Source organism: Pleurodeles waltl, chromosome 7 (genome assembly GCF_031143425.1).
Source record: "Pleurodeles waltl isolate 20211129_DDA chromosome 7, aPleWal1.hap1.20221129, whole genome shotgun sequence".
Taxonomy (NCBI): Eukaryota; Metazoa; Chordata; class Amphibia; order Caudata; family Salamandridae; genus Pleurodeles; species Pleurodeles waltl.
Window position 1 is genome coordinate 1,530,328,649 of NC_090446.1, and position 26,084 is coordinate 1,530,354,732.

A 26,084-nucleotide genomic window follows, 5' to 3' on the forward strand; every position below is an offset into this window, starting at 1 on the left:
TTACTTAATTTGCTTCAAGGCACCTATGCAATATGATTACAAATCCTGCCATTGGGCAAATGACAATTTCTGACTATGTCGGTCATTATGAACACGGCGGGAAATAACACCAACCGCCATGGCGGCGGTGAACAGAATCCCGCCGTTGGCGGTGAATGGAAACCCGCCATATAATGAACAAAAATCCCAACCCCGCCAAAAATCACCAGACCACCACTCCCTGCCATGACTCTGTCGGCGGGAATCCCAGACCTCCCCACCCCGCCACCGGCAAGCACACCCACATCCCGCCCTCCAAATAATGATGCACAAATCACCTCCGTGGACAGTGGAGGCCGGAAGACCATCGGCGGCTGCGACCGCCACGGGCGGCAAGTGGACTCAACAGCAAGAAGTGCACACATTGGATAGGCGTATGACCCACACACCTGACACACATCCAGAACCCCATAAAACACCCCCAGACACACCCCACAATTCCTTGCAACAAAAGCAGTACAAGAAGACGGAGAGCACCAGAGGCAGACAGTGAACACCAGCATACAGGACGCGCACACCGACCCACAGAAGAGCACCCTTACCTCGTTCCCAGCCCCAACACCATTCCCCACACTCATCATGTCCCCCCCAAACACCCACGCTTCACCGAAAGGGTGTTAAGGACCATGGTGCACAAGATCTTTAAGGTGGAGCTACAAATATTCGGGACGGAGGTGCAGCACACACCCATCGCAAGGAAAATGGAGCTATGGCAGACCATTGTGAACAGCGTCAATGCAGTGGGACACCATCCACGCACCAGGGACGACATCCGGAAGAGATGGAATGACCTGCAGGGGAAGGTCTGGGGCATGGCATCAAGGCACCACATGGCAGTGCAGAAGACTGGGGGAGGACCGCCACCAACACTACCCGACTACACTGACTCGGAGGAAAAGGTACTGGCCATCCTGCACCCAGAGGGACTCACTGGACTCACTGGAGGAATGGACTCGGGTAAGTGATCTACAATTACCGCATATCCACAATACTTGTAATGCATACACCACCCCACCCCACCCACACCCACCAGGACCTACACCCCACCCAGGCATCAGCCACTACATCCACCCCCTTGCATGACCACAAACCCACTAACAGGCCCACATCCCTCCCGCTGTGCACAGTCACCCACCCCTGCACGTACCCACAATGGAACGACACCCCCCACCACAATGCAACCCCACACTGGTGCAAAATGCAATGTCAACCTCACAAAGGCACCCTGGAAGGCCACTGAAAGTAACAGCAGCACAAAATAGCCCAGTCCTGTTCACCTCAAACGTTCATGCAGATGTAAGAGACATGTCTATGTCCCCCAACAGGCACCACCACCCATGCAACCCTAACAGAGGGGACAAGGAGTGTCAGTGCCCCCCAGGGAGACAGAGGGACCTCACAAGACACTGGCAAAGGATCCCTGGACACTGATGAGCAGGCAGGCCCCTCACACAGTCCTGGACTCTCACCATGCAGCAGCCACACCCAGGAAACCACTGTCACCCCTACCACCTAGTCAAGACTAGCAGCCCAGGGCAGGCGTCTCCACACCAGTGTACCCAGGGCACAGAGTGGTGGAACACAGGTACAGAGGCCACAGTCTCCCACTCCCGACATGCAGGAAGGGGAGTGTCCCAGTACAAGTGGTACTGCCAGACCTGTGCAGGGGATACAGGCACAGGGGGCTAGGGCAAGTGCAAAGGTCGCAGTGGGGCAGGGGTGAGGCAACAGGATAGATGCAGCAGCCCAGGACGTGATATCAGAGGTATTGGGGGCCTACCAACATACCCATGACAGGTTGGCACAGATTGTGTCCACCCTAGAGCACAGTCAGAGGATGCAGCAGGAACACCACCAACAGGCCATGGAACAGTGGAAAGAGCACAATGCCACAATGGCCACCATAGCAGGAGCACTGCTGAAGCTGGTCAAAAACCAGTCTGACACCCACCCCGGACAAGAGGCCCCCACAACAGCACTGGACAACTAGCATCAGATGACCCCAACAGCAGAAACATCCCAGGAACTACCCTCACAGGAAACACAAGGGCCTACCATGTCATCCCATGAAGCTCAACAGCAGACGCCCAAACGGACCCTCAAGCCAAGATATGGCACTGGAACCCCAGCTAAAAACAAGGCCCCCTCCAACAATTAACTCTGCAACAAATGCAAAGCAACCATCCCACCCAGTCACCAACCACACATTGCTTAGAGGCAATATGAAGTACTGTTAGACAAGATGAACCCATCAATACTACCAACAAGGCTACCTCCATGTTGGTCTTGAGGACCCCCCATCCTTACGACTTCCCATCACTATAAATTGCACAATTCGCTCACTTCAACCAATAAAACACTTTTCACACCTGTAACACTGTCCCCTGTGTTAAATTGTGAACAAAGTAGAGTATGGATGCAACTGGCAGAGAACAACTTTATTGTCTGTGCATGATGGGAGTCCTGTGTGCCCAAATGGTAGCAAGGAGGAAATGCGTATATTTTCAGTCAGTACCATGCAGATGTGGGCCATGTTTCGCCTATCATTACCAACCCCCCCATATGACAGAGCACACTGACGGTATTATTCTCTAACCCCAATGACAGGCCTAAGTCCCACACAGTTACTGGAAGTAGAGTTGTATCAGTTGGTTCCTGGAATTGACATCTTCCCCTTCCTCATCCACACCATCACTCTCCTCACCTCTCTGAGGTAGCTGATCAGGACCTATAGCACCCTCCACCTCCAAGAGGGGGATAGAATGTCTCACTGCCACGTTGTGCAGCATGCAGCAGGCCACCACTATTCTACATACCTTATCAGGCCCATAGGCCTGGGAACCCCCATAGATATGTAGACACCGGAATATAGCCTTCAGGAGACCTATAGTACACCCTATTACACTCCTAGTACGTACATGGGCCTCATTGTAATTCCTCTTTGCATCCGTCCTACGATTCCTCACTGGTGTCAGGAGCCAACGCAAGTTTGGATAGCCATAATCACCTAGAAAATGGTGCAATACAGACTCGTCATTGGTATGACCCTTAGTCAGACTGGCTAGTTTTCTGCAATGTGTCAGTTACTGACAGGCACACTTACCTATGATCCACTCTTTGTCCTCTTGTAGTTGTTCCATCTTCTGTGGCACACTACTGTTCCTCAACACAAAGGAATCATGGACTGAACCTGATAACATGGCATTCACATGTGAAATGTACTGGTCTGCAGTACATACCAATTGGATGTTCATGGAGTGAAAGTTCTTTCTGTTCCTTTACACCTGTTCACTCACTCTTGGGGGGATGATAGCTATGTGGGTGCCATCTATGGCACCTATGACATAGGGTATGTTGGCAAAGGCATAGAATTCGGACTTGATGGCAGATAGGACAGTACTTTGGGGAAACCTCACATAGGACTGCAGATGTCGGACAAATGCATTCAGAAATCTTGTCAGTACCAGGGTGAACATTGGCTGTGAAAAACCAGCACACATGCCCACTGTCACTTGAAATGAGCCCGTGGCCAGGAAATGGAGTGCGGAGAGCACCTGCACTTCAGTTGGAATGGCATGCTGATTACGACTTCCTGGAGTTAGTCCAGGATCCAGTAATGCACAAAGGTCCTGAATAGTTGCATGTGTGAGTCTGTAAGTGATTATGATCTGATGCTCCACCATGGTCCCCAAATCCACAAGGGGTCTGTACACCGATGGTGCCCTTCCTCGCCATAAGGGTCGGTACCTATGAGGGGTTGCAAAAAGGAGTGATGAAGACACATACATAGGCACACTTGGCATCATTTGTGCACTGCATTGTTCATTGTAGTGTCTCTACAATAACTGCTACCTGACAGATATCCATGTACATCACAAGGAGGGAACAGAGTATTTCATGTGTGCTACAATACTGAATGGACAGAGGCCTAGGTGCTTCATGTGGCTAGTAGGGCCTTTATTGTGAGTAGTAATTAATTCTAGATGCGTAGGTGATGGCAAAATGTCTGCCCACTGTAGATCTGCCCTTTTGTTGTGGAAGTGACCTCATACTGCTAGCGGTTGACGTCACAGCGTAAGGCGGTGTTTACCGCTGTTCGCACCCTCATTGGCTAACATGGATGCCAATGGGGAATCCTGGCGTATCATGATCGCAGCCGGCGGTGACAGTGCACACCGCCGCGGAACGTACTCGCGTTCGTCATCGTTTGATCACTTGACTCCCTGATCTTGTGCGGACAGGTACTCCACTCTGTGTACTGCTGTGGCCTGCCTCTGGCTATGGATGTGCCACGTGTTGCAGGTGAAAGGGCCCCGGCCTTCACCCAGGAGGAACTGGAGAAGCTAGTTGACTGGGTCCTGCCCCTGTATGCAAAACTGTACGGACGGCCAGAGGTACAGGTGAGTCTGGGTTGGAGGGGCACTGTGTGTGTGTGCAATGGATGGTGTTGATTCCACACGTGTGCACCTCTGAGCCTGCATGGGCCATGGTGCATGGCATGCTGCGTGCGCCGGTCCTGTAAGTCTGAGAATACTGTCTGTCTCATAGTGGACGTTTAGCCAGCTGTTCCTATCGTGCAAGTGCCTGACCTCTGTGTTCCATTTCTGTGTCACCCTTTTAGGTCAGCGCCCACCTGAAGAGGACACATTGGCATGCTATTGCCAAGGAGGTGCGGTCATTGGGGGTCTACAACCGGCGGAGCACCCACTGTAGAAAGAGGTGGGAGGACCTGCGGTGCTGGGCACAAAAGATCAGTGAAGCCCAGGTGGGGAAGTCCTCCCAATGTGGAAGGTGTGCCCGTCGGGTACTGACCCCCCTCATGTGACGGATCCTGGCGGTGACGTACCCAGACCTGGATGGACACTTGAAGGCTGCACAGCAGTCACAAGGGGGTGAGTACTCATTTCACATACTTCAGTCTGGAAGGATGTCTGGGTGTGCATTAGGGTTCAGGCTGCTTAGAGGCAGGGACTTTGATTGGTGTCCATCTAATTTATGGTCCCCAAAGGGTGTAGGGGTCTCTCTGTCAGGTCTCCCATACGTCACCTCCTTAGGTGGTCCAGGGGATGGGTGTAGAGCAGTATTCTGGTCAGTAGTCAGGGGCATGGCCATGGGAGTAGTGAACAGTGCTGCCTGTTGAGTGTGTCTTCTGGGTGGGTGCAAGTCTGGCCATTGTGCACCTCCATTCAGCTATTTACAAGTGTCTCTCCTGTTTTGTCTCCCCATCCCTGTTTTTTGTGTTGGTTTGGTACAGCATCAACATCAGGCGAGGGAGCTGAGGCACCGGCAAGTGGGGAGGCAGCAGCCCACAGATCCTCCGAGGCAGAGACAACCAACACCCAGGGGACCAGTGGGTGGGAGAGCAAGGGGAGTTCCACGGGGAGGCTACTACCACACGAGGTAGTGACTCCGATACCTCCTCTGATGGGGGCTCCCCGGCGGTGGCGGTAGTGCACACACCACTACCATGACATCTTCCGCCACCCCCCCATTCCATCACCGCCCTCCCTTCTGCTCCCCACCGAGTCGCCCGTGCCCGCCCACCCAGAAAGGTGGGCGTCTCCTTCGCCCCAGGCACCTCCTCCCCTGCCCCAGTCAGCCCTGCTGCCCTCACAGAGGAGGCTATTGACCTCCAGAGAACCATCTCTGTAGGGCAGACAACCATTGTCAATGCCATCCAGGGGCTAGCATCAGAGGTGCAGCAGACTAATGCCTATCTGGATGGCATTCACGGTGCTGTGCCTGCCCTACAGAAATCTTTTCAGGCTCTGGCCCCCTCTCGGGCTGCAGACAGTTTCCCTGGCCATTCCATTCCCCCTCCAACCTCCTCTACCCCTTCCAGCACCCCACTCCCTTCACCTGTCCAAGGCACACATTCAGACACTCAGTCAAGCACATCAACACACAAGAAACACACTTCAAAACACAAGCACCACACCTCCCACCACAAGCATTTACAGCCAACCGACACTTGCACACACAACAACGTCCACTTTCCCCAGTGGGCCCACCTCTTCCGCTCCCTGTCTGTCCCCTCTACATCCACGCCCTCATGCACTGAACCTTCACTCACTGTTGCTGCTCCGCTTCCTGCACTCACCACAATAACAGACAGCCATACGTGGACCCCATACACCACACCTGCACTCACCACTACTGTAGTTGACACATGCAGCACACTCAGCAGACTTGCAGACACCCACACAACATACATCCGACTAGCTGTCTTGTCTTCTCCCACTGTGTCCACCCCCCTCCCAAAACACACAAACACACCAAGACACCCACCCATCAGACATCCACCACACCACAGTATACTGAGCAGTCACTTGTACCCACTACACGCACCCCTACACCACATACATCCACACCCTCTGCCTCCAATCCCACACCCTCATCCACGCCCACCCCAATTGCTCCAAAGAAACTTTTCCTCTCCTGCGCTGACCTCATCCAACCCACTGGCCCACCCCGTCTTGTCCCCAAACGTGCTCACCTCCTTGCCCTTTCCGCACCTCCCACATCACAGCCCACCCCTGTCCGCCCTTCACATTCCCGTGCCCCTTCCCCAGATAAGAAAAAGGCCCAGACTGAGCCTAGGCCATCTAGCTCCACCCGATCCAAACAGTCCCTACCCCCTTCAAAGGACAAGCCCACCCCCACCCCCTCCACCTTCAAAACAAAAGTCAAAGGCCCACCCCCGTCCAAAATCCCCACCCCCACCACCTACTGCCCCCCTTCCGTGAGGTGCCTGGAGGCCCATATGGTGCCCCATGACGTGGAGTACCATGCACTTGTGAGAGTCAGGTTGGGCCCGTTGTGGCCCATGGCAATTGTCGCCATACGGACTGGCCATTGGCCCTGTTTAGACTGTTTGGCTCAGTGAGCTTCATATTAAAGTTTCTTGGTGACAACACAGCAAATAAGGGATTAGCAAGTTTCACTCATGTAGGGGGAACCTACACTGGGTCAAAGGGAATGAGCCTGAGACCTCTATCATAAGAGATACAGTGATACCTCAAATACACACTTTAAATGCATCCAATAAGTAATTTTAGAGATGTCCTCAGGGTTATTTTCATAAAAAAATCAGTAATGGAAGTAGAGAGAGAAGAGTTTGGTAGACTTACTTGGATTTAAAATTATCTCAGTGTTCATTCTCCATCTATTTTTAGGAGAAAAGTTCTCATGTAAGATGAGAGAGGAGATTAGGACATAGGCCCTCATTATGAACATGGCGGTCCGTTCTGCTCCGCCGGCGGTGGCGGTAGAAACCGCCAACAGAGGAGCAGGCCGGACCGCCAAATAATGAACCAACCGAAAGTCAGGCATCCCGCGAACCACCCACCACCAGCAGAGGAGTGCCTGTCCACAGGCCGTCGGAAAGGCTCAACCCGCCTATCAAATTATGAACCACCATTCCGCCGCCACTTCCGGTGCGGGAACCACCGCCACACAAAGCCAGGCGGAAATGAACCAAATATAATGAAACACTCACCTGAGTCCCGCAGAATGCGCCGCGGCAGACATGGATAGAGAGCTGCAGATCATGCCAGCCCTGCTCCTTGCCATATACCTCCACGACCGAGACCGCCGACGAAGAAGACAACAGTAAGTACTGCAACCTTCTGAACAAGGGAAGAAAGGGCACAGTCACATACCCACCCACTCCACCCACCCTGCAACACCCCTCCACCCCTTCACAGCAAGAGGTACTTACCCGACACAAGGCTAATCCAACATGACCATAGTACATACAAATGCCCCACACCCATAACAAATTAAACAAAAGACCAGGGTTCAACAGCGTGCAGCCCAAGCACAGGCCACACAGAAACTTTAATATGAAGCTCACTGAGCCAAACAGTCTAAACAGGGCCAATGGCCAGTCCGTATGGCGACAATTGCCATGGGCCACAACGGGCCCAACCTGACTCTCACAAGTGCATGGTACTCCACGTCATGGGGCACCATATGGGCCTCCAGGCACCTCACGGAAGGGGGGCAGTAGGTGGTGGGGATTTTGGACGGGGGTGGGCCTTTGACTTTTGTTTTGAAGGTGGAGGGGGTGGGGGTGGGCTTGTCCTTTGAAGGGGGTAGGGACTGTTTGGATCGGGTGGAGCTAGATGGCCTAGGCTCAGTCTGGGCCTTTTTCTTATCTGGGGAAGGGGCACAGGAATGTGAAGGGCGGACAGGGGTGGGCTGTGATGTGGGAGGTGCGGAAAGGGCAAGGAGGTGAGCACGTTTGGGGACAAGACGGGGTGGGCCAGTGGGTTGGATGAGGTCAGCACAGGAGAGGAAAAGTTTCTTTGGAGCAATTGGGGTGGGCGTGGATGAGGGCGTGGGATTGGAGGCAGAGGGTGTGGATGTATGTGGTGTAGGGGTGCGTGTAGTGGGTGCAAGTGACTGCTCAGTATACTGTGGTGTGGTGGATGTCTGATGGGTGGGTGTCTTGGTATGTTTGTGTGTTTTGGGAGGGGGGTGGACACAGTGGGAGAAGACAAGACAGCTAGTCGGATGTATGTTGTGTGGGTGTCTGCAAGTCTGCTGAGTGTGCTGCATGTGTCAACTACAGTAGTGGTGAGTGCAGGTGTGGTGTATGGGGTCCACGTATGGCTGTCTGTTATTGTGGTGAGTGCAGGAAGCGGAGCAGCAACAGTGAGTGAAGGTTCAGTGCATGAGCAGTGCCTCTCTCGATGCTCTTGTAAATCAATGTGTGGCAGAGTATCTTCTAATGTAAGTCTCCATTCTTGACGGCAACTATCAACCATTGACATTTGTAGAATACTGGACGAGGGGGCCTCCGCGGCCCTGGTACTGTTGGATCGCTCCTCGGCCTTTAACAAGGTATTTCTTGGGGTCCTGAGGTACTCAGAGGTCACTATGCATCACCTTTTAGTAGTAATGTCTATCACTAGTTTCCAAGGACCATGACACTCCTGAACACCAAATTCAAAACCCACAAACCTCAGGAGGCAGTATATCCTAGCAGATAACACTTAGGGGGTCATTATGACCCAAGCGGTCGGTGGTAAAGCGGCGGTAAGACCGCAAACAGGCAGGGGGAAAAAAAATGGAATTATAACCGCCGCGGTCATCCGCCACTTCACCATTCTGACCGCCATGGCGGTGAAGACCGCTGGGCTGGAGATTGCGGTCTCCAGCCCGGCGGTCGTCACTAGACCGCCGACGGTATCAGGACCCTGCATACCGCTATGGATCTCGGGTGGTTGGGAACCACCATGAGATCCATGGCGGTAGGCACTATCAGTGCCAGGGAATTCCTTCCCTGGCACTGATAGGGGTCTCCACCACCCCCGCTACTCCCCACGAATCCTCCCCCCAAACCCCCCACACCCCTGCCACCCCCCAAAGGTGGCACAACCCCCTCCCCACCCCCACCCCGACCCCGAACATGCACATATGCACACCCCTACACGCACACACCCCCAACATGCACATATACACACCCCTACACGCACACATACACCCCAACAACACATACCCGCACACATACAAACAGATATGCACACCGTCCTACCCGCACACATTTCCCATACACACAGCACCCCCGTGCACGCATACACTCACTCACTCACCCCCTCTACACTCTCACACGCACACCCCCATGCACGCACACAACACACAACACCCCCCACCCCCTTCCCTAACGGACGATCAACTTACCTTGTCCGTTGATCCTCCGGGAGGGGACGGGATCCATGGGGGCAGCTCCGCCACCAGAACACCATCACCAGAACACCGCCACACCGAATCATGGGACGTGATTCAGTGGGCGGTGTTCTCTTGACATGGCGGTGGAGGTTGAGCAACCTCCACTTTCCCACCGTCTGCCAGTATGGCTGCTGGCGGCTTTCCGTACGAAAAAGGACGGCGGCCTGCCAGCGGTCATAATACGCGGCGCGGAAGACCGCCACCACTGGTGGGCTTCAGCACGGTGGTACCTCGGTGGTCTTGCGAAAAGACCGCCGAGGTCGTAATGACCCCCTTAATAACATTAACTTTCAGTGTTTTACTTCACAAAAAGACTTATAATAAGTATAAAAAAATATATACTACACAGAGAAAACCAGAAGGTCTAAGTACCTTCTGGTCCAGAGGTCCAATTCCCAAATGTTTTATAGCCCCCTCACTGGCATCATCTTCAGCAATGATGTCTTCATGGTAATTTAGTCTTCATGGTAATTTAGGCGATGCTCATTAGGAAAAATCTTGTCTCCACATCCCCCCCCAAAAAAAAAAACACTTGAGGGCACTGGTGGCTGAAGCTGGATTCTGTCAAGGTTTGATTAGGCCAATGCTTGTTTCTTAGGCCTCCCCACTGATATCATTCAGAAACTGTAATGTGCCCAAAGCATGGCTTATCAGCTGGTGCACAAACTTTAGAAATCTGCCTGGGTTTCTGAGGCGCCTTCACGGCTAGGATGGCTTCTGGTCAGTGCTTAATTTTAGGCTGTGGTTCCCAGTGCTCAGCAGCAGCACTGAATTATCAGCACCAGCACTTACAACAGTCTGCCACATGGTGGCGTTATCTGCCTAATTTAGGGATGAGCACAACTTCTGTTTATTAATTGACAGGAGCAATGGGTGGTGCAGGCTGTTGTGGCCTCCTGACTAGGGCCCTGGCAATCATGTTTTTTTTATAAATTAAGCACAGCTTCGGGGAGCCCAGTAGGTCTAGTTTAAAGCCCTTCCTTTGCCCACAGAGCCTTTCACACGTCCCAGGTGCACTAAGGCCAGGCTTCAAGGAGATGTCTCCTCGCGGTCCCTCCGCTCTTTCTCCCGGTGTGAATTATCTGTGTCCGGCTACACGTGCCGCGGGAGGTCAGTCTCACTGTTGGTCCTAAGTCAGCCCTTTAGTACCTTTCAGATTAAGAACTGTGAAACCTATTTTAGGAATGGTTCCCCCTCTGTCTTGTCAATGCAGGTTTGAAGCGCTTCTAGCGCCAAGAGGCCGTTTGGCAAATGTTACGGTCTATTAATCACTCACTCACTCACTGCTTAATTTGTGTCGATGTTTCCGGGGCTTAGCACGGCACTTGTTTCTAAACACCTGCATATTTTTATGACAGCCCACCACATGGTGGCACTGTCTAATTTAGAATAGTTTATAAATAAGAAAAGGTGTTCAGTATATTTAAGAAAATGTTAAAACCGCAGGGGGAAGCGATCCCTACAGCGTGAGGTGACCTGTGAGTATCCCAGGCCCTGGCACTTATACTTTTACAAATTAAGCACTGCAGTCACTAAGGCTGCACCGCGCGGGCGCCCGCGCACCCCTTAGTAAATAGCCCCGTTGAGGACCTCAAGATGCTGTGTCCTGTAGGAAACACCCCAAAACTCCTCCGTCTGGGGTGCAGTTATACCTAACTTAGTAGTAACAGGGACAATATTGTTCCAGAGGCAGAAAATGACGCCCCAGCAGAATGTGAGGAGGGGGCTCTGAGTATCCCATAGCTCACAGATATTCATTGTCCTGGGCTGATATGGTCCCCCCTTGAAAGATTGGGAACCCCCTGGACTCCCTCCCACCCCTTCTACGCCACTGTAATTTTGGCAATAGCGCCTCGTGGTAAGATGTCAGTGCGCTTTACAATAAGTAACACGGCGTCAGAAGTTCTTCATCTGCTACAAGGGCTAGCGATTGTAATTAAAAAAAATATCCAGCTCAAACGTGGTTAAGACAATCTTCTTATATTAATTTGCAAAGCCTTTGAGGGGACATACGTGTGCGAGCAGCTCGCACCCGTGCCTGGCCGTGCGCTTCCAAGCACATCTGTGGGTGGAATGTGCTGGCCCCGGGCGTAAAACCTGCCTCTGCGCATGCATTTCGAGTTACTTCACGAACGACACACATTCCTTGATCTGGGGAAAAAGCAGCCGTTGCAATGCCCAGTCCTGTAAGCACAAAACCAACCACAAACCTCCACGTACACAACCGCACACAAAGCCGAGATACTGCACACCAGCCAACCACCAAAACACGCGCACACAAAACTTCAGGCACACCTGACTACAAAACCATGCGCCTAGACACACAACTAAGCACACCCACAAACACCCACCACACACAAAACCACAACATCCACACAACTTCATATGAACAATAGAAATACTCTCATCTTTGCAGTAATGCCATCCTCGCCCCAGACAAACACCTACAAGCAAACACAACCACACAACTTCACATCGTAGGCAAAACTACAACAGTGCACTGCACACAGCCACACAACTTCACCAATTTACACCACCCCAAAGAACCTCTGGTCACAAAAAAGCAAGACCCCTCGCTCACACACCACCCCATTTTGGCTCTCACAACAACCACATGCCACGCTACAATAGAAATACACAAATACACATACAGACACATGCATCCGCACAGACCCACAGATGGGTTTCAAGGCACTAGAGGGTTCCAGGCCTGGTACTCCATAGGAGGTTAAAGGCTATGGAGGAGTCCGTAATGGGTACAAGTTAAGGCACTGGGAGCTTCCAGGCTGTTACACTGCGTGTTCAATCAAACACACAAGAGGGTGCGCCCTGAGGTGGCCCTGTGCTCACCATGCCACTGGAACGAAGTTACACCCGACTGAAGAGCCCCACTCAGGATGAAATCAGCCTTAGGTCACGTGTTCTGGTTCAGGGAGGACCTGGCCCGGCAGTTCAAGCTAGACTGTTCCCACTGGAGCAGCGTCAAGACTGATCTGCGTACAGCTCAGTCCAAACCAGAGCCGGCATTTGCTAAGACAGCGCCCTGGGCATGGACGTGGGTCTAAACCAGAGCCGGCCTTTGCTAAGACAGCGCCCTGGGCGTGGGTCCAAACCAGAGCCAGCCTTTGCTAAGACAGCGCCCTGGGCGTGGGTCTAAACCAGAGAGAGCCGGCCTTTGCTAAGACAGCGCTCTGGGCGTGGGTCTAAACCAGAGAGAGCCGGCCTTTGCTAAGACAGCGCTCTGGGCGTGGGTCTAAACCAGAGCCGGCCTTTGCTAAGACAGCACCCTGGGCGTGGGTCCAAACCAGAGCCGGCCTTTGCTAAGACAGCGCCCTGGGCGTGGGTCCAAACCAGAGCCGGCCTTTGCTAAAACAGCGCCCTAGGCGTGGGTCTAAACCAGAGCCGGCCTTTGCTAAGACAGCGCCCTGGGCGTGGGTCTAAACCAGAGCCGGCCTTTGCTAAGACAGCGCCATGGGTCCAAACCAGAGCCGGCCTTGGCTAAGACAGCGCCCTGGGCGTGGGTCCAAACCAGAGCCGGCCTTTGCTAAGACAGCGCCCTGGGCATGGGTCTAAACCAGAGCCGGCCTTTGCTAAGACAGCGCCCTGGGCGTGGGTCTAAACCAGAGCCGGCCTTTGCTAAGACAGCGCCATGGGTCTAAACCAGAGCCGGCCTTTGCTAAGACAGCGCCCTGGGCGTGGGTCCAAACCAGAGCCGGCCTTTGCTAAGACAGCGCCCTGGGCGTGGGTCTAAACCAGAGAGAGCCGGCCTTTGCTAAGACAGCGCTCTGGGCGTGGGTCTAAACCAGAGAGAGGCGGCCTTTGCTAAGACAGCGCTCTGGGCGTGGGTCTAAACCAGAGCCGGCCTTTGCTAAGACAGCACCCTGGGCGTGGGTCCAAACCAGAGCCGGCCTTTGCTAAGACAGCGCCCTGGGCGTGGGTCCAAACCAGAGCCGGCCTTTGCTAAGACAGCGCCCTAGGCGTGGGTCTAAACCAGAGCCGGCCTTTGCTAAGACAGCGCCCTGGGCGTGGGTCTAAACCAGAGCCGGCCTTTGCTAAGACAGCGCCATGGGTCCAAACCAGAGCCGGCCTTGGCTAAGACAGCGCCCTGGGCGTGGGTCCAAACCAGAGCCGGCCTTTGCTAAGACAGCGCCCTGGGCATGGGTCTAAACCAGAGCCGGCCTTTGCTAAGACAGCGCCATGGGTCTAAACCAGAGCCGGCCTTTGCTAAGACAGCGCCGTGGGCGTGGGTCCAAACCAGAGCCGGCCTTTGCTAAGACAGCGCCCTGGGCATGGGTCTAAACCAGAGCCGGCCTTTGCTAAGACAGCGCCCTGGGCGTGGGTCTAAACCAGAGCCGGCCTTTGCTAAGACAGCGCCAGGGGTCTAAACCAGAGCCGGCCTTTGCTAAGACAGCGCCGTGGGCATGGGTGTGGGTCTAAACCAGAGCCGGCCTTTGCTAAGACAGCGCCCTGGGCGTGGGTCCAAACCAGAGCCGGCCTTTGCTAAGACAGCGCCCTGGGCGTGGGCGGAGAGAAATTTAGTGCCCTTGCTGATGGTAGTGAATTGAATGAGACAGCTGGAGGTCCCCTTTGTGTTCACTGGTCAGTACCTGGGTGAGCAGTGACTGACCCTAGACAAAAACATCCTGGACCCCACACTGACCTAAGTCACAGATAGCTGAGCTGTCTCACACAGAGGATGGTTTTGTTGATGTGTGTCAGAGGGTGAAGAGAGGGCAAGGAAGGGGGTAAAAACAGCACCCGCCTTACTGTAATTAATGATTATAACCACTGTAAACTGGCAAATCGGACAGAAACTCACAGGCCACAAGGACAGGGCTGGAGGAAGATGAGAGGGGCGCTGCTGTTGGCATAACCTTAATGCACAGAGCTCTGCGCACCCCTCAGAATACTGGGGCCCTGAGCATGGGCCAAGCTTGCCCATGCTAAAGGCCAGCCCTCGTCCAAACGGAAGTGGTGTGGTGGGCAAAAGAACGATGGATTTGGACGATACCCGAGCGATTGCCAGTAGTTAGACTTATTGCAAGCACTCCTGGGATCCGCTGGGCTGGTTAATGCCTAGTGTGGGTGGGTGGTTATTGTTGTAATGGCATTTTTTTATGTTTGTCTACATGCCCCGTGGGAGGGGGTCATCATGCAACACATGCACATTGCCTGATGACAGTGGCACGTAGCAATCGGGGGCCGGTGGCTATGGTGGACTATTAGAGGCCTCAACAACCCTGGCAAGGGCAAGCAGGCACTGCATTGCCCACCAGATGGCACGAACATTGCGTTCTTAGCAGAGACACACCTTCCCTCTGGGAACCTCACACCTTGGCTTCCCCTTGGGCCCACACATTCTTCTCAAGCTACAGTACGCATTCTAGGGGAGTGTGCATCTTACTACACAAAAGCCTCCCTTTCCACCACTCAGCCAGCCTCCTCGATGACAATGGTAGATGTGTCATTGTTGCAGGAACCTTAGCGGACCAACGACTGTTAGCGTATACACCCCGAATGTCGATTTCCCAGAGTTCTTCCAGCACCTCTCTTCCTTACTGGGACACCTAGATGTTGATCATATAATGGTGGCGGGGGGGCGACATCAACATGATCCTCGCCCCTCAGTTAGTCACTACTGCAGCGGCTTGAATAGCAAACCACGTTCCATCACGATCCTCCAAGATCTCTGTGACACATATTCTAAGAGACACTTGGTGCCCGCATCATGCTCCAAGTTCCATTCAGCAGCCCGCAACACATGGACCCGTATAGACTACTGCCTAATCTCTGCCACTGCCGCCCCATCGTTGGACAACGTAGCCCGCTTACCACGCACGCTCTCCGATCACTCCCCAGTACGGATGGTGCTGAGGATACCCTATGGAAGGGGCTTGGAGTGCCACGGGTGCTTCCCATGCACGATGAAGTGCTTGGCTGACATAGAGACCGAGAAGCTACAGCACCGTTCCGACCCCAGTTGCACCGGTGCGCTGCTATCTTGGAGGAATTTCAGGAGTTGGTTGAGTAGGAAGTGTAGGAAGCTGGCCTGGTGTGTGGTGAGCACCTATGGTGTTATCACCTTATATCAGGTCCAGGCATCCCCCATTAGTGACATGTAGGCAGTATCTAGAAGCCAGGCTCTCTAGGGGTAGCTGTAGCGGAGCAGCCAAGGCTTATCTAGAAGACATGCAAAGCTCATGCAATACCGCTGTAGTCACACGGCACTTACACACATGAAAGAACCATATGGTGTTACAAAAATAGAGGTACTTTATTTTAGTGACACAAATACTAAAATCAATACTCTATTAGCAGGTTAGTAAACACACTATTGTATACACCTTAGTTGTCAGGAATGAGCATAGATAGTAATAGAAAACAGTGCAATAACTGTAGACAATAGTGACCCTAGGGGGAGCCCAAACCATATTCTAAAAAAATGGAATGCAAATGATGGACCCCCACCCAAGTAAGTGGAATCTGTGGAGGGTAGCTGGAGGAACTAGGAACCCCAAAAGGTAAGTGCCAGAGTGCCCCCCAGCAACCAGAAGAAAAGAGGTAAGTACCTGCTTTTTCCCAAACCCACAGAGAAACTTTGTGAAAGGACTGTGCAACAACCAGGCAAGACTGCAACAAACAGAAGAAGGATCCTGACAGAAGAGGACCTGCAAATGAAGGGGACCAAGTCCACTTCCAGTTGGAGTGTCCGGTTGGGGCAGGAGCCACTACCCACCCTTCTGGAGGTGCATGACCAGGTTGACGGTGGGGACCAGGAGTCGGCTATGCAACAGTTCCAGAAGTGAGGAAGTACATGTCCCATGTCGGAAGAAGAGTTGCAGTCCATCAGTGTGTGGAAAAACCACCAACAACTCTTGGCAAAGGCAAGAGTTGCAGAAGAGAACTTGCAGAGCTGCTGGGGACCAGGAAGGTCCGAGGGGACTCAATGCAAGGAAGGGAGTCCCAGGCGATCCTCAGCAGTCAGGAGAACAAGAAGTCATGGATGCAGCCCCCACAGGCAACTCACAGGCAGCAGACCCAGGAGTCGCAGTGATGCCCACTCAGCACACATGGAAAGGAGTCCCATGTCGCTGGAGCAGCAGGCTGGAGACCATGCATTGCAGGGAAGAGTGCTGGAGGCTGGGGCTATACACGGAGCCTGAAGATCCCTTGGTAGAAGAGCCAACAAGCCTTGGTAGCTACAAGAGTCGCGGTGCACAGGGGTACTATCTTGAAAGGAGAGGCAAAGACTCACCTCCTCCAAAATTGGACAGCTGGCAGAGGGGACCAATAGAACTACTCAAGACCACCACCTGTGTTGTAGGATCCATGCAGAGTTGCAGGAGAGAGGATCCACGTGGCCTGTCGTCATTGCAGTTGGTGCCTGTGGATGCAGGGGAGTCACTCTTCACTGCAAGGGAGATTCCTTCTTGCTTCTTGGTGCAGACTGAAAACTTGCTGCCCTCAGAGGATGCACAGCTGGGGAAATGTTGCAGTTGCTGGAAGGAGCCGGAGAAACAATGTTGCACAGCAAAGTAGTTGCTGGAGCTGCAGATTGTAGGCCCCTGTGAAGTCCAGTTGTGGTTCCAGTGGCCAGAAGTCAAAGTAAATGTTGCAGAGGAGTCCGGCTGGAATCTTGCATTTTGAATCTGAGGACCCACCCAAGAGGGAGACCTTGAAGAGGGATTGGTCACCTAGCCAGGTGACCACCTATCAGGAGGGGGCTGTGACATCACCTGTCTGACCTGGCCACTCAGATGCTCCCAGAGGCCTCGGCCCACCTTGGATTCAAGATGGTAGAATCAAGTGGCCACCTGGAGGAGCTCTGAGCACCACCCCTGGGGTGGTGATGGACAGGGGAGTGGTAACTCCCCTTTCCATTGTCCAGTTTCATGCCAGAGCAGGGACTGGAGGTCCCTGAACCGGTGCAGAAAAGTTTATGCAAGGAGGGCATCAAATGTGCCCTTCAAAGTATGCCAGTGGCTTGGGGAGGCTACCCCTCCCAAGCCATGTAACACCTATTTCCAAAGGGAGAGGGTGTTACCCCCCTCTCCCAAAGGAAATCCTTTGTTCTGCCTTCATGGGTTTAAGCTGTTCAAGCAGCAGGAGGGCAGAAACCCATCTGTAGGATGGCAGCAGCGCGGGCTGCCAGGGAAAACCCTGCAAACTGGTAGGAGCAAAGCTGGGGGTCCTCTAAGGAGCCCCCAGAGTGCATGGAATCATACAACCAATACTGGCAACAGTATTGGGGTATGATTCCGACATGTTTGCAACCAAACATGCCTAGGTTAGGAGTTACCATTATGTAGCTGGGCATAGGTAGAGACCTATGTCCAGTACACGGCTAAAATGGCTTCGCCGCACTCATGAAGTCCAGGAAAATGGAGTTCATGGGGGCACCTCTGCTCATGCAGGGGTGCCCTCACACACAGGTACTTGCACCCTGCCCTCTGGGCTAGGAGGGCCTACCATAGGGGTGACTTACAGTGACCTGGTGCAGTGACCTGTAGTGGTAGGGTGCATGTACCCTTTCACACAGGCTGCAATAGCAGGTCTGCAGACACTTTTTGCATGGGCTCTCTTGAGTGTCATAATACATGCTGCAGCCCATGGGGAACCGCTGGTGCCCCAATACCCTGGGTGCCTAAGTACCATATACTAGGGACTTATATGGAGGCACCGGTATGCCAATTGTGGGGTGTAGCAAGTTGGGACAACCAAATCCATAGGGAGAGCGCACAGTTACTGGGGTCCTGGTTAGCAAGATCCCAGTAAACACAGTCAAAACACACTGACATCATGCAAAAAGTGGGGATAACCATGCCAAAAAGAGGGTACTTTCCTACAGGAAGCAGCCTACCTGGGGAGATATGCTGAAGCCCGATGGTACAGAGAGGGCGAGCGACTGGGCTGCATGTTGGCACGGCTGCTCCGCCATCCCAGATGCAGTGATTAGGTTCCATATCATCAACTACCCGATGGGTCGCAAGAGACAGAAAAGGTTGGTATTCTTGCCAAACTCCTTCAATATTACACACATCTGTACTCTTCCCACACAGCTGGTGGTGACGCGGCACTGGCAGATTACCTCTCGGAGGTCGCAATGGGCTGGATCATTGATGTCCAGAGACAGTTTCTTAGTGAGCCTATATCGACCAAGGAGACAATTCAAGCAATAGACTCCTGTGAGAAAGTAGCCTCTTTCTAGCCTTGTTACCCCCACTTTTGGTCTGATTGTGAGTATATGTCAAGGTGTTTTCACTGTCTCACTGGGATCCTGCTAGCCAGGGCCCAGTGCTCATAGTGAAGACCCTATGTTGTCAGTATGTTTGTTATGTGTCACTGGGACCCTGCTAGCCAGGACCCCAGTGCTCATAAGTTTGTGGCCTATATGAATGTGTTCCCTGTGTGATGCCTAACTGTCTCACTGAGGCTCTGCTAACCAGAACCTCAGTGGTTATGCTCTCTCTGCTTTCCAAATTTGTCACAAACAGGCTAGTGACTAAATTTACAAATTCACATTGGCATACTGGTACACCCATATAATTCCCTAGTATATGGTACTGAGGTACCCAGGGTATTGGGGTTCCAGGAGATCCCTATGGGCTGCAGCATTTTTTTTGCCACCCATAGGGAGCTCTGACAATTCTTACACAGGCCTGCCACTGCAGCCTGCGTGAAATAACGTCCACATTATTTCACAGCCATTTACCACTGCACTTAAGTAACTTATAAGTCACCTATATGTCTAACCTTCACCTGGTGAAGGTTGGGTGCAAAGTTACTTAGTGTGTGGGCACCCTGGCACTAGCCAAGGTGCCCCCACATCTTTCAGGGCAAATTCCCCGGACTTTGTGAGTGCGGGGACACCATTACACGCGTGCACTGTACATAGGTCACTACCTATGTACAGCGTCACAATGGTAACTCCGAACATGGCCATGTAACATGTCTAAGATCATGGAATTGTCACCCCAATGCGGGGACAATTCCATGATCCCCCAGGTCTCTAGCACAGAACCCGGGTACTGTCAAACTGCCTTTTCAGGGTTTGCACTGCAGCTGCTGCTGCTGCCAACCCCTCAGACAGGTTTATGCCCCCCTGGGGTCCAGGCAGCCCTGGCCCAGGAAGGCAGAACAAAGGATTTCCTCTGAGAGAGGGTGTTACACCCTCTCCCTTTGGAAATAGGTGTGATGGGCTGGGGAGGAGTAGCCTCGCCAACCTCTGGAAATGCTTTGATGGGCACAGATGGTGCCCATCTCTGCATAAGCCAGTCTACACCGGTTCAGGGATCCCCCAGCCCTGCTCTGGCGCGAAACTGGACAAAGGAAAGGGGAGGTGCCCAGAGCTCCTCCAGTGTGTCCCAGACCTCTGCCATCTTGGAAACAGAGGTGTTTGTGGCACACTGGACTGCTCTGAGTGGCCAGTGCCAGCAGGTGATGTCAGAGGCTCCTTCTGATAGGCTCTTACCTCTCTTGGTAGCCAATCCTCCTTCCTAGGTAGCCAAACCTCCTTTTCTGGCTATTTCGGGTCTCTGCTTTGGGGATCTCACCAGATAACGAATGCAAGAGCTCATCAGAGTTCCTCTGCATCTCCCTCTTCACCTTCTGCCAAAGGATCGACCGCTGACTGCTCAGGACGCCTGCAAAACCGCAACAAAGTAGCAAGACGACTACTAGCAACCTTGTATCGCTTCATCCTGCCGGCTTTCTCGACTGTTTCCAGGTGGTGCATGCTCTGGGGGTACAAAATGAAAAAAGAAGAGGACCAGGGCACTCAAAGTCTGTATAATAAATATGTAATCCAAGTAGAGTTTCAAAAGGTACTTTTAATCCAAGATCAGAAAACAGCCAACACGTGTTTCGTCCTTGCGGACTTTTTCAAGGCTCATAGGTTCAAGTATGGAAAAAGACTAGTTTCAGTAGGGCTTCTTGTGCCCCAACAGTACATTTTCGAATCCACTATATAGGATCAGTTCTTGCCATATAGTATGGCTTGCATTACTTTTATTATACTTTATGGCTTGTCATATATATGAAGACAGGTCATATGGTGTGTCCGTACACCAGATGGTGATATCATGGGGTCCCTAAGGGCCCAGTCTTATTTCTGTAAAGCACCGTACGTTTGGTAGCGTCGGTGTGAAGAGTAGAGAGGGGAAGCGCGTGATAACGCTTCCGTGCCGTAACCTTATGGACGGCACGGAAGCGTTATCACGCGCTTCCCCTCTCTACTCTTCACACCGACGCTACCAAACGTACGGTGCTTTACAGAAATAAGACTGGGCCCTTAGGGACCCCATGATATCACCATCTGGTGTACGGACACACCATATGACCTGTCTTCATATATATGACAAGCCATAAAGTATAATAAAAGTAATGCAAGCCATACTATATGGCAAGAACTGATCCTATATAGTGGATTCGAAAATGTACTGTTGGGGCACAAGAAGCCCTACTGAAACTAGTCTTTTTCCATACTTGAACCTATGAGCCTTGAAAAAGTCCGCAAGGACGAAACACGTGTTGGCTGTTTTCTGATCTTGGATTAAAAGTACCTTTTGAAACTCTACTTGGATTACATATTTATTATACAGACTTTGAGTGCCCTGGTCCTCTTCTTTTTTCATTTTGTACCTAACAGCACAGGAAATAGGTGGTCCCTATTGGGTTCCGTGTGTTATTCTGTGTATCTGTGAAACCCGTGGTGGTTGGGTTTTCTTGACCAGGTTGGCACCATGCCCTAAACATACGCTGTACGACTTCGAACTTGATTGGATTTAGATGTGCGACAAGAGCATTAACCACTTTCTTTTTAAAAAAACGTTTACATGCTCTGGGGGAAGCCTGCCTCCTCTCTGCACCAGGAGCTCTGAAGAAATCTCCCGTGGGTCGACGGAATCTTCCCCCTGCAACCGCAGGCAACAAAAGACTGCATCACCAGTCCTCTGGGTCCCCTCTCAGCACGACGAGCGTGGTCCCTGGAACTCACCAACTCTGTCCAACTGACTCCCACAGTCCAGTGACTCTTCAGTCCAAGTTTGGTGGAGGTAAGTCCTTGCCTCCCCACGCTAGACTGCATTGCTGGGTACCGCGTGATTTGCAGCTGCTCCGGCTCCTGTGCACTCTTCCAGGATTTCCTTCGTGCACAGCCAAGCCTGGGTCCCCGACACTCCAACCTGCAGTGCACAACCTTCTGAGTTGTCCTTCGGCGTCGTGGGACTCCCTGTTGTGACTTCGGGTGGACTCCGGCTCACTTTTCTTCTAAGTGCCTATTCAGGTACTTCTGCGGGTGCTGCCTGCTTCTGTGAGGGCTCCCTGACTTGCAGGGTGCTCCCTCTGTCTCCTCATCCAAGTGGCGACATCCTGGTCCCTCCTGGGCCACAGCAGCACCCAAAAACCTCTACTGCGACCCTTGCAGCTAGCAAGGCTTGTTTGCGGTCTTTCTGCGTGGGAACACCTCTGCAAGCTTCTTCACGACATGGGACATCCATACATCCTCCAAAGGGGAAGTTCCTAGTCCTCTTCTTTCTTGCAGAACTCCAAGCTTCTTCCAACAGGTGGCAGCTTCCTTGCACCCTCAGCTGGCATTTCCTGGGCTCCTGCCCACTCTCGACACTGTCGCGACTATTGGACTTGGTCCCCTTGTCTTACAGGTACTCAGGTCCGTATATCCACTGTTGTTGCATTGCTGGTGTTTGTTCTTCCAGCAGAATCTCCCTATCACGACTTCTGTGCTCTCTGGGGGTAGTAGGTGCACTTTACACCTACCTTTCAGAGTCTTGGGTGGGATATTTTTCTAACCTTCACTGTTTTCTTACAGTCCCAGTGACCCTCTACAAGCTCACATAGGTTTGGGGTCCATTCGTGGTTCGCATTCCACTTTTGGAGTATATGGTTTGTGTTGCCCCTATACCTATGTGCTCCTATTGCAATCTACTGTAATTTTACATTGCTTGCATTACTTCCTTTTGCTATTACCTGCATAATTTTGGTTTGTGTACATATATCTTGTGTATATATCTTATCCTCATACTGAGGGTACTCACTGAGATACTTTTGGCATATTGTCATAAAAATAAAGTACCTTTATTTTTAGTACTTCTGTGTATTGTGTTTTCTTATGATATTGTGCATATGACACCAGTGGTATAGTAGGAGCTTTACATGTCTCCTAGTTCAGCCTAAGCTGCTTTGCCATAGCTACCTTCTATCAGCCTAAGCTGCTAGAAACACCTCTATTGTATACACCTTAGTTGTCAGGAATGAGCATAGAAAGTAATAGAAAACAGTGCAATAACTGTAGACAATAGTGACCCTAGGGGAAGCCCAAACCATATTCTAAAAAAAATGGAATGCAAATGATGGACCCCCACCCAAGTAAGTGGAATCTGTAGAGGGGAGCTGGAGGAACTAGGAACCCCAAAAGGTAAGTACCAGAGTGCCCCCCAGCAACCAGAAGAAAAGAGGTAAGTACTTGCTTTTTCCCAAACCCACAGAGAAACTTTGTGAAAGGACTGTGCAACACCCTGGCAAGACTGCAACAAACAGAAGAAGGATCCTGACAGAAGAGGACCTGCAAATGAAGGGGACCAAGTCCACTTCCAGTTGGAGTGTCCGGTTGGGGCAGGAGCCACTACCCACCCTTCTGGAGGTGCATGACCAGGTTGACAGTGGGGACCAGGAGTCGGTTATGCAACAGTTCCAGAAGTGAGGAAGTACATGTCCCATGTCGGAAGAAGAGTTGCAGTCCATCAGTGTGTCAACAAGTCTTGGCAAAGGCAAGAGTTGCAGAAGAGAACTTGCAGAGCTGCTGGGGACCAGGAAGGTCCGAGGGGACTCAATGCAAGGAAGGGAGTCCCAGGCGATCCCCAGCAGTCAGGAGAACAAGAAGTCATGGATGCAGCCCCCACAGGCAACTCACAGGCAGCAGACCCAGGAGTCGCAGTGAGGCCCACTCAGCACACATGGAAAGGAGTCCCATGTCGCTGGAGCAGCAGGCTGGAGACCATGCATTGCAGGGAAGAGTGCTGGAGGCCGGGGCTATACACGGAGCCTGAAGATCCCTTGGTAGAAGAGCCAACAAGCCTTCGTAGCTACAAGAGTCGCGGTGCACAGGGGTACTATCTTGAAAGGAGAGGCAAAGACTCACCTCCTCCAAAATTGGACAGCTGGCAGAGGGGACCAATAGAACTACTCAAGACCACCACCTGTGTTGTAGGATCCATGCAGAGTTGCAGGAGAGAGGATCCACGTGGCCTGTCGTCATTGCAGTTGGTGCCTGTGGATGCAGGGGAGTCACTCTTCACTCCAAGAGAGATTCCTTCTGCTTCTTGGTGCAGACCGAAGACTTGCTGCCCTCAGAGGATGCACAGCTGGGGAAATGTTGCAGTTGCTGGAAGGAGCCGGAGAAACAATGTTGCACAGCAAAGTAGTTGCTGGAGCTGCAGATTGTAGGCCCCTGTGAAGTCCAGTTGTGGTTCCAGTGGCCAGAAGTCAAAGTAAATGTTGCAGAGGAGTCCGGCTGGAATCTTGCATGTTGAATCTGAGGACCCACCCAAGAGGGAGACCTTGAAGGGGGATTGGTCACCTAGCCAGGTGACCACCTATCAGGAGGGGGCTGTGACATCACCTGTCTGACCTGGCCACTCAGATGCTCCCAGAGGCCTCGGCCCACCTTGGATTCAAGATGGTAGAATCAAGTGGCCACCTGGAGGAGCTCTGAGCACCACCCCTGGGGTGGTGATGGACAGGGGAGTGGTAACTCCCCTTTCCATTGTCCAGTTTCATGCCAGAGCAGAGACTGGAGGTCCCTGAACCGGTGCAGAAAAGTTTATGCAAGGAGGGCATCAAATGTGCCCTTCAAAGTATGCCAGTGGCTTGGGGAGGCTACCCCTCCCAAGCCATGTAACACCTATTTCCAAAGGGAGAGGGTGTTACCCCCCTCTCCCAAAGGAAATCCTTTGTTCTGCCTTCATGGGTTTAAGCTGTTCAAGCAGCAGGAGGGCAGAAACCCATCTGTAGGATGGCAGCAGCGCGGGCTGCCAGGGAAAACCCTGCAAACTGGTAGGAGCAAAGCTGGGGGTCCTCTAAGGAGCCCCCAGAGTGCATGGAATCATACAACCAATACTGGCAACAGTATTGGGGTATGATTCCGACATGTTTGCAACCAAACATGCCTAGGTTAGGAGTTACCATTATGTAGCTGGGCATAGGTAGAGACCTATGTCCAGTACACGGCTTAAATGGCTTTGCCGCACTCATGAAGTCCAGGAAAATGGAGTTCATGGGGGCACCTCTGCTCATGCGGGGGTGCCCTCACACACAGGTACTTGCACCCTGCCCTCTGGGCTAGGAGGGCCTACCATAGGGGTGACTTACAGTGACCTGGTGCAGCGACCTGTAGTGGTAAGGTGCATGTACCCTTTCACGCAGGCTGGAATAGCAGGTCTGCAGACACTTTTTGCATGGGCTCTCTTGAGTGTCATAATACATGCTGCAGCCCATGGGGAACCCCTGGTGCCCCAGTGCCCTGGGTGCCTAGGTACCATATACTAGGGACTTATATGGAGGCACCGGTATGCCAATTGTGGAGTGTAGCAAGTTAGGGACAACCAACTCCATAGGGAGAGAGCACAGTTCCTGGGGTCCTGGTTAGCAAGATCCCAGTAAACACAGTCAAAACACACTGACATCATGCAAAAAGTGGGGATAACCATGCCAAAAAGAGGGTACTTTCCTACAGGAAGCAGCCTACCTGGGGAGATATGCTGAAGCCCGATGGTACAGAGAGGGCGAGCGACTGGGCTGCATGTTGGCACGGCTGCTCCTCCAACCCAGAGGCAGCGATTAGGTCCCATATCTTCAACTACCCGATGGGTCGCAAGGGACAGAAAATGTTGGTATTCTTGCCAAACTCCTTCGATATTAAACACATCTGTAAGCTTCCCACACAGCTGGTGGTGACGCGGCACTGGCAGACTATCTCTCGGAGGTCGCAATGGGCTGGATCACTGATGTCCAGAGACAGTTTCTTAGTGATCCTATATCAACCAAGGAGACAATTCAAGCAATAGACTCCCTCGATGCCAAAGCCCTGGTCTAACAGGGTTAACGGGGACATTCTATTAGACCCACAAAACCCTCCTTGCTCTACCTCTATTAGCAATGTATGCCAAATCTTTGGCCTCAGGAGTCTGCGACAAGCGGTGATTACTTTGTTATTGAAGCCTGGGAAGGACCCATTGTGTTGTGCTTTTTTCCGCCCTATGTCATTAATTAACTTCGACAATAAAATACTGGCCATG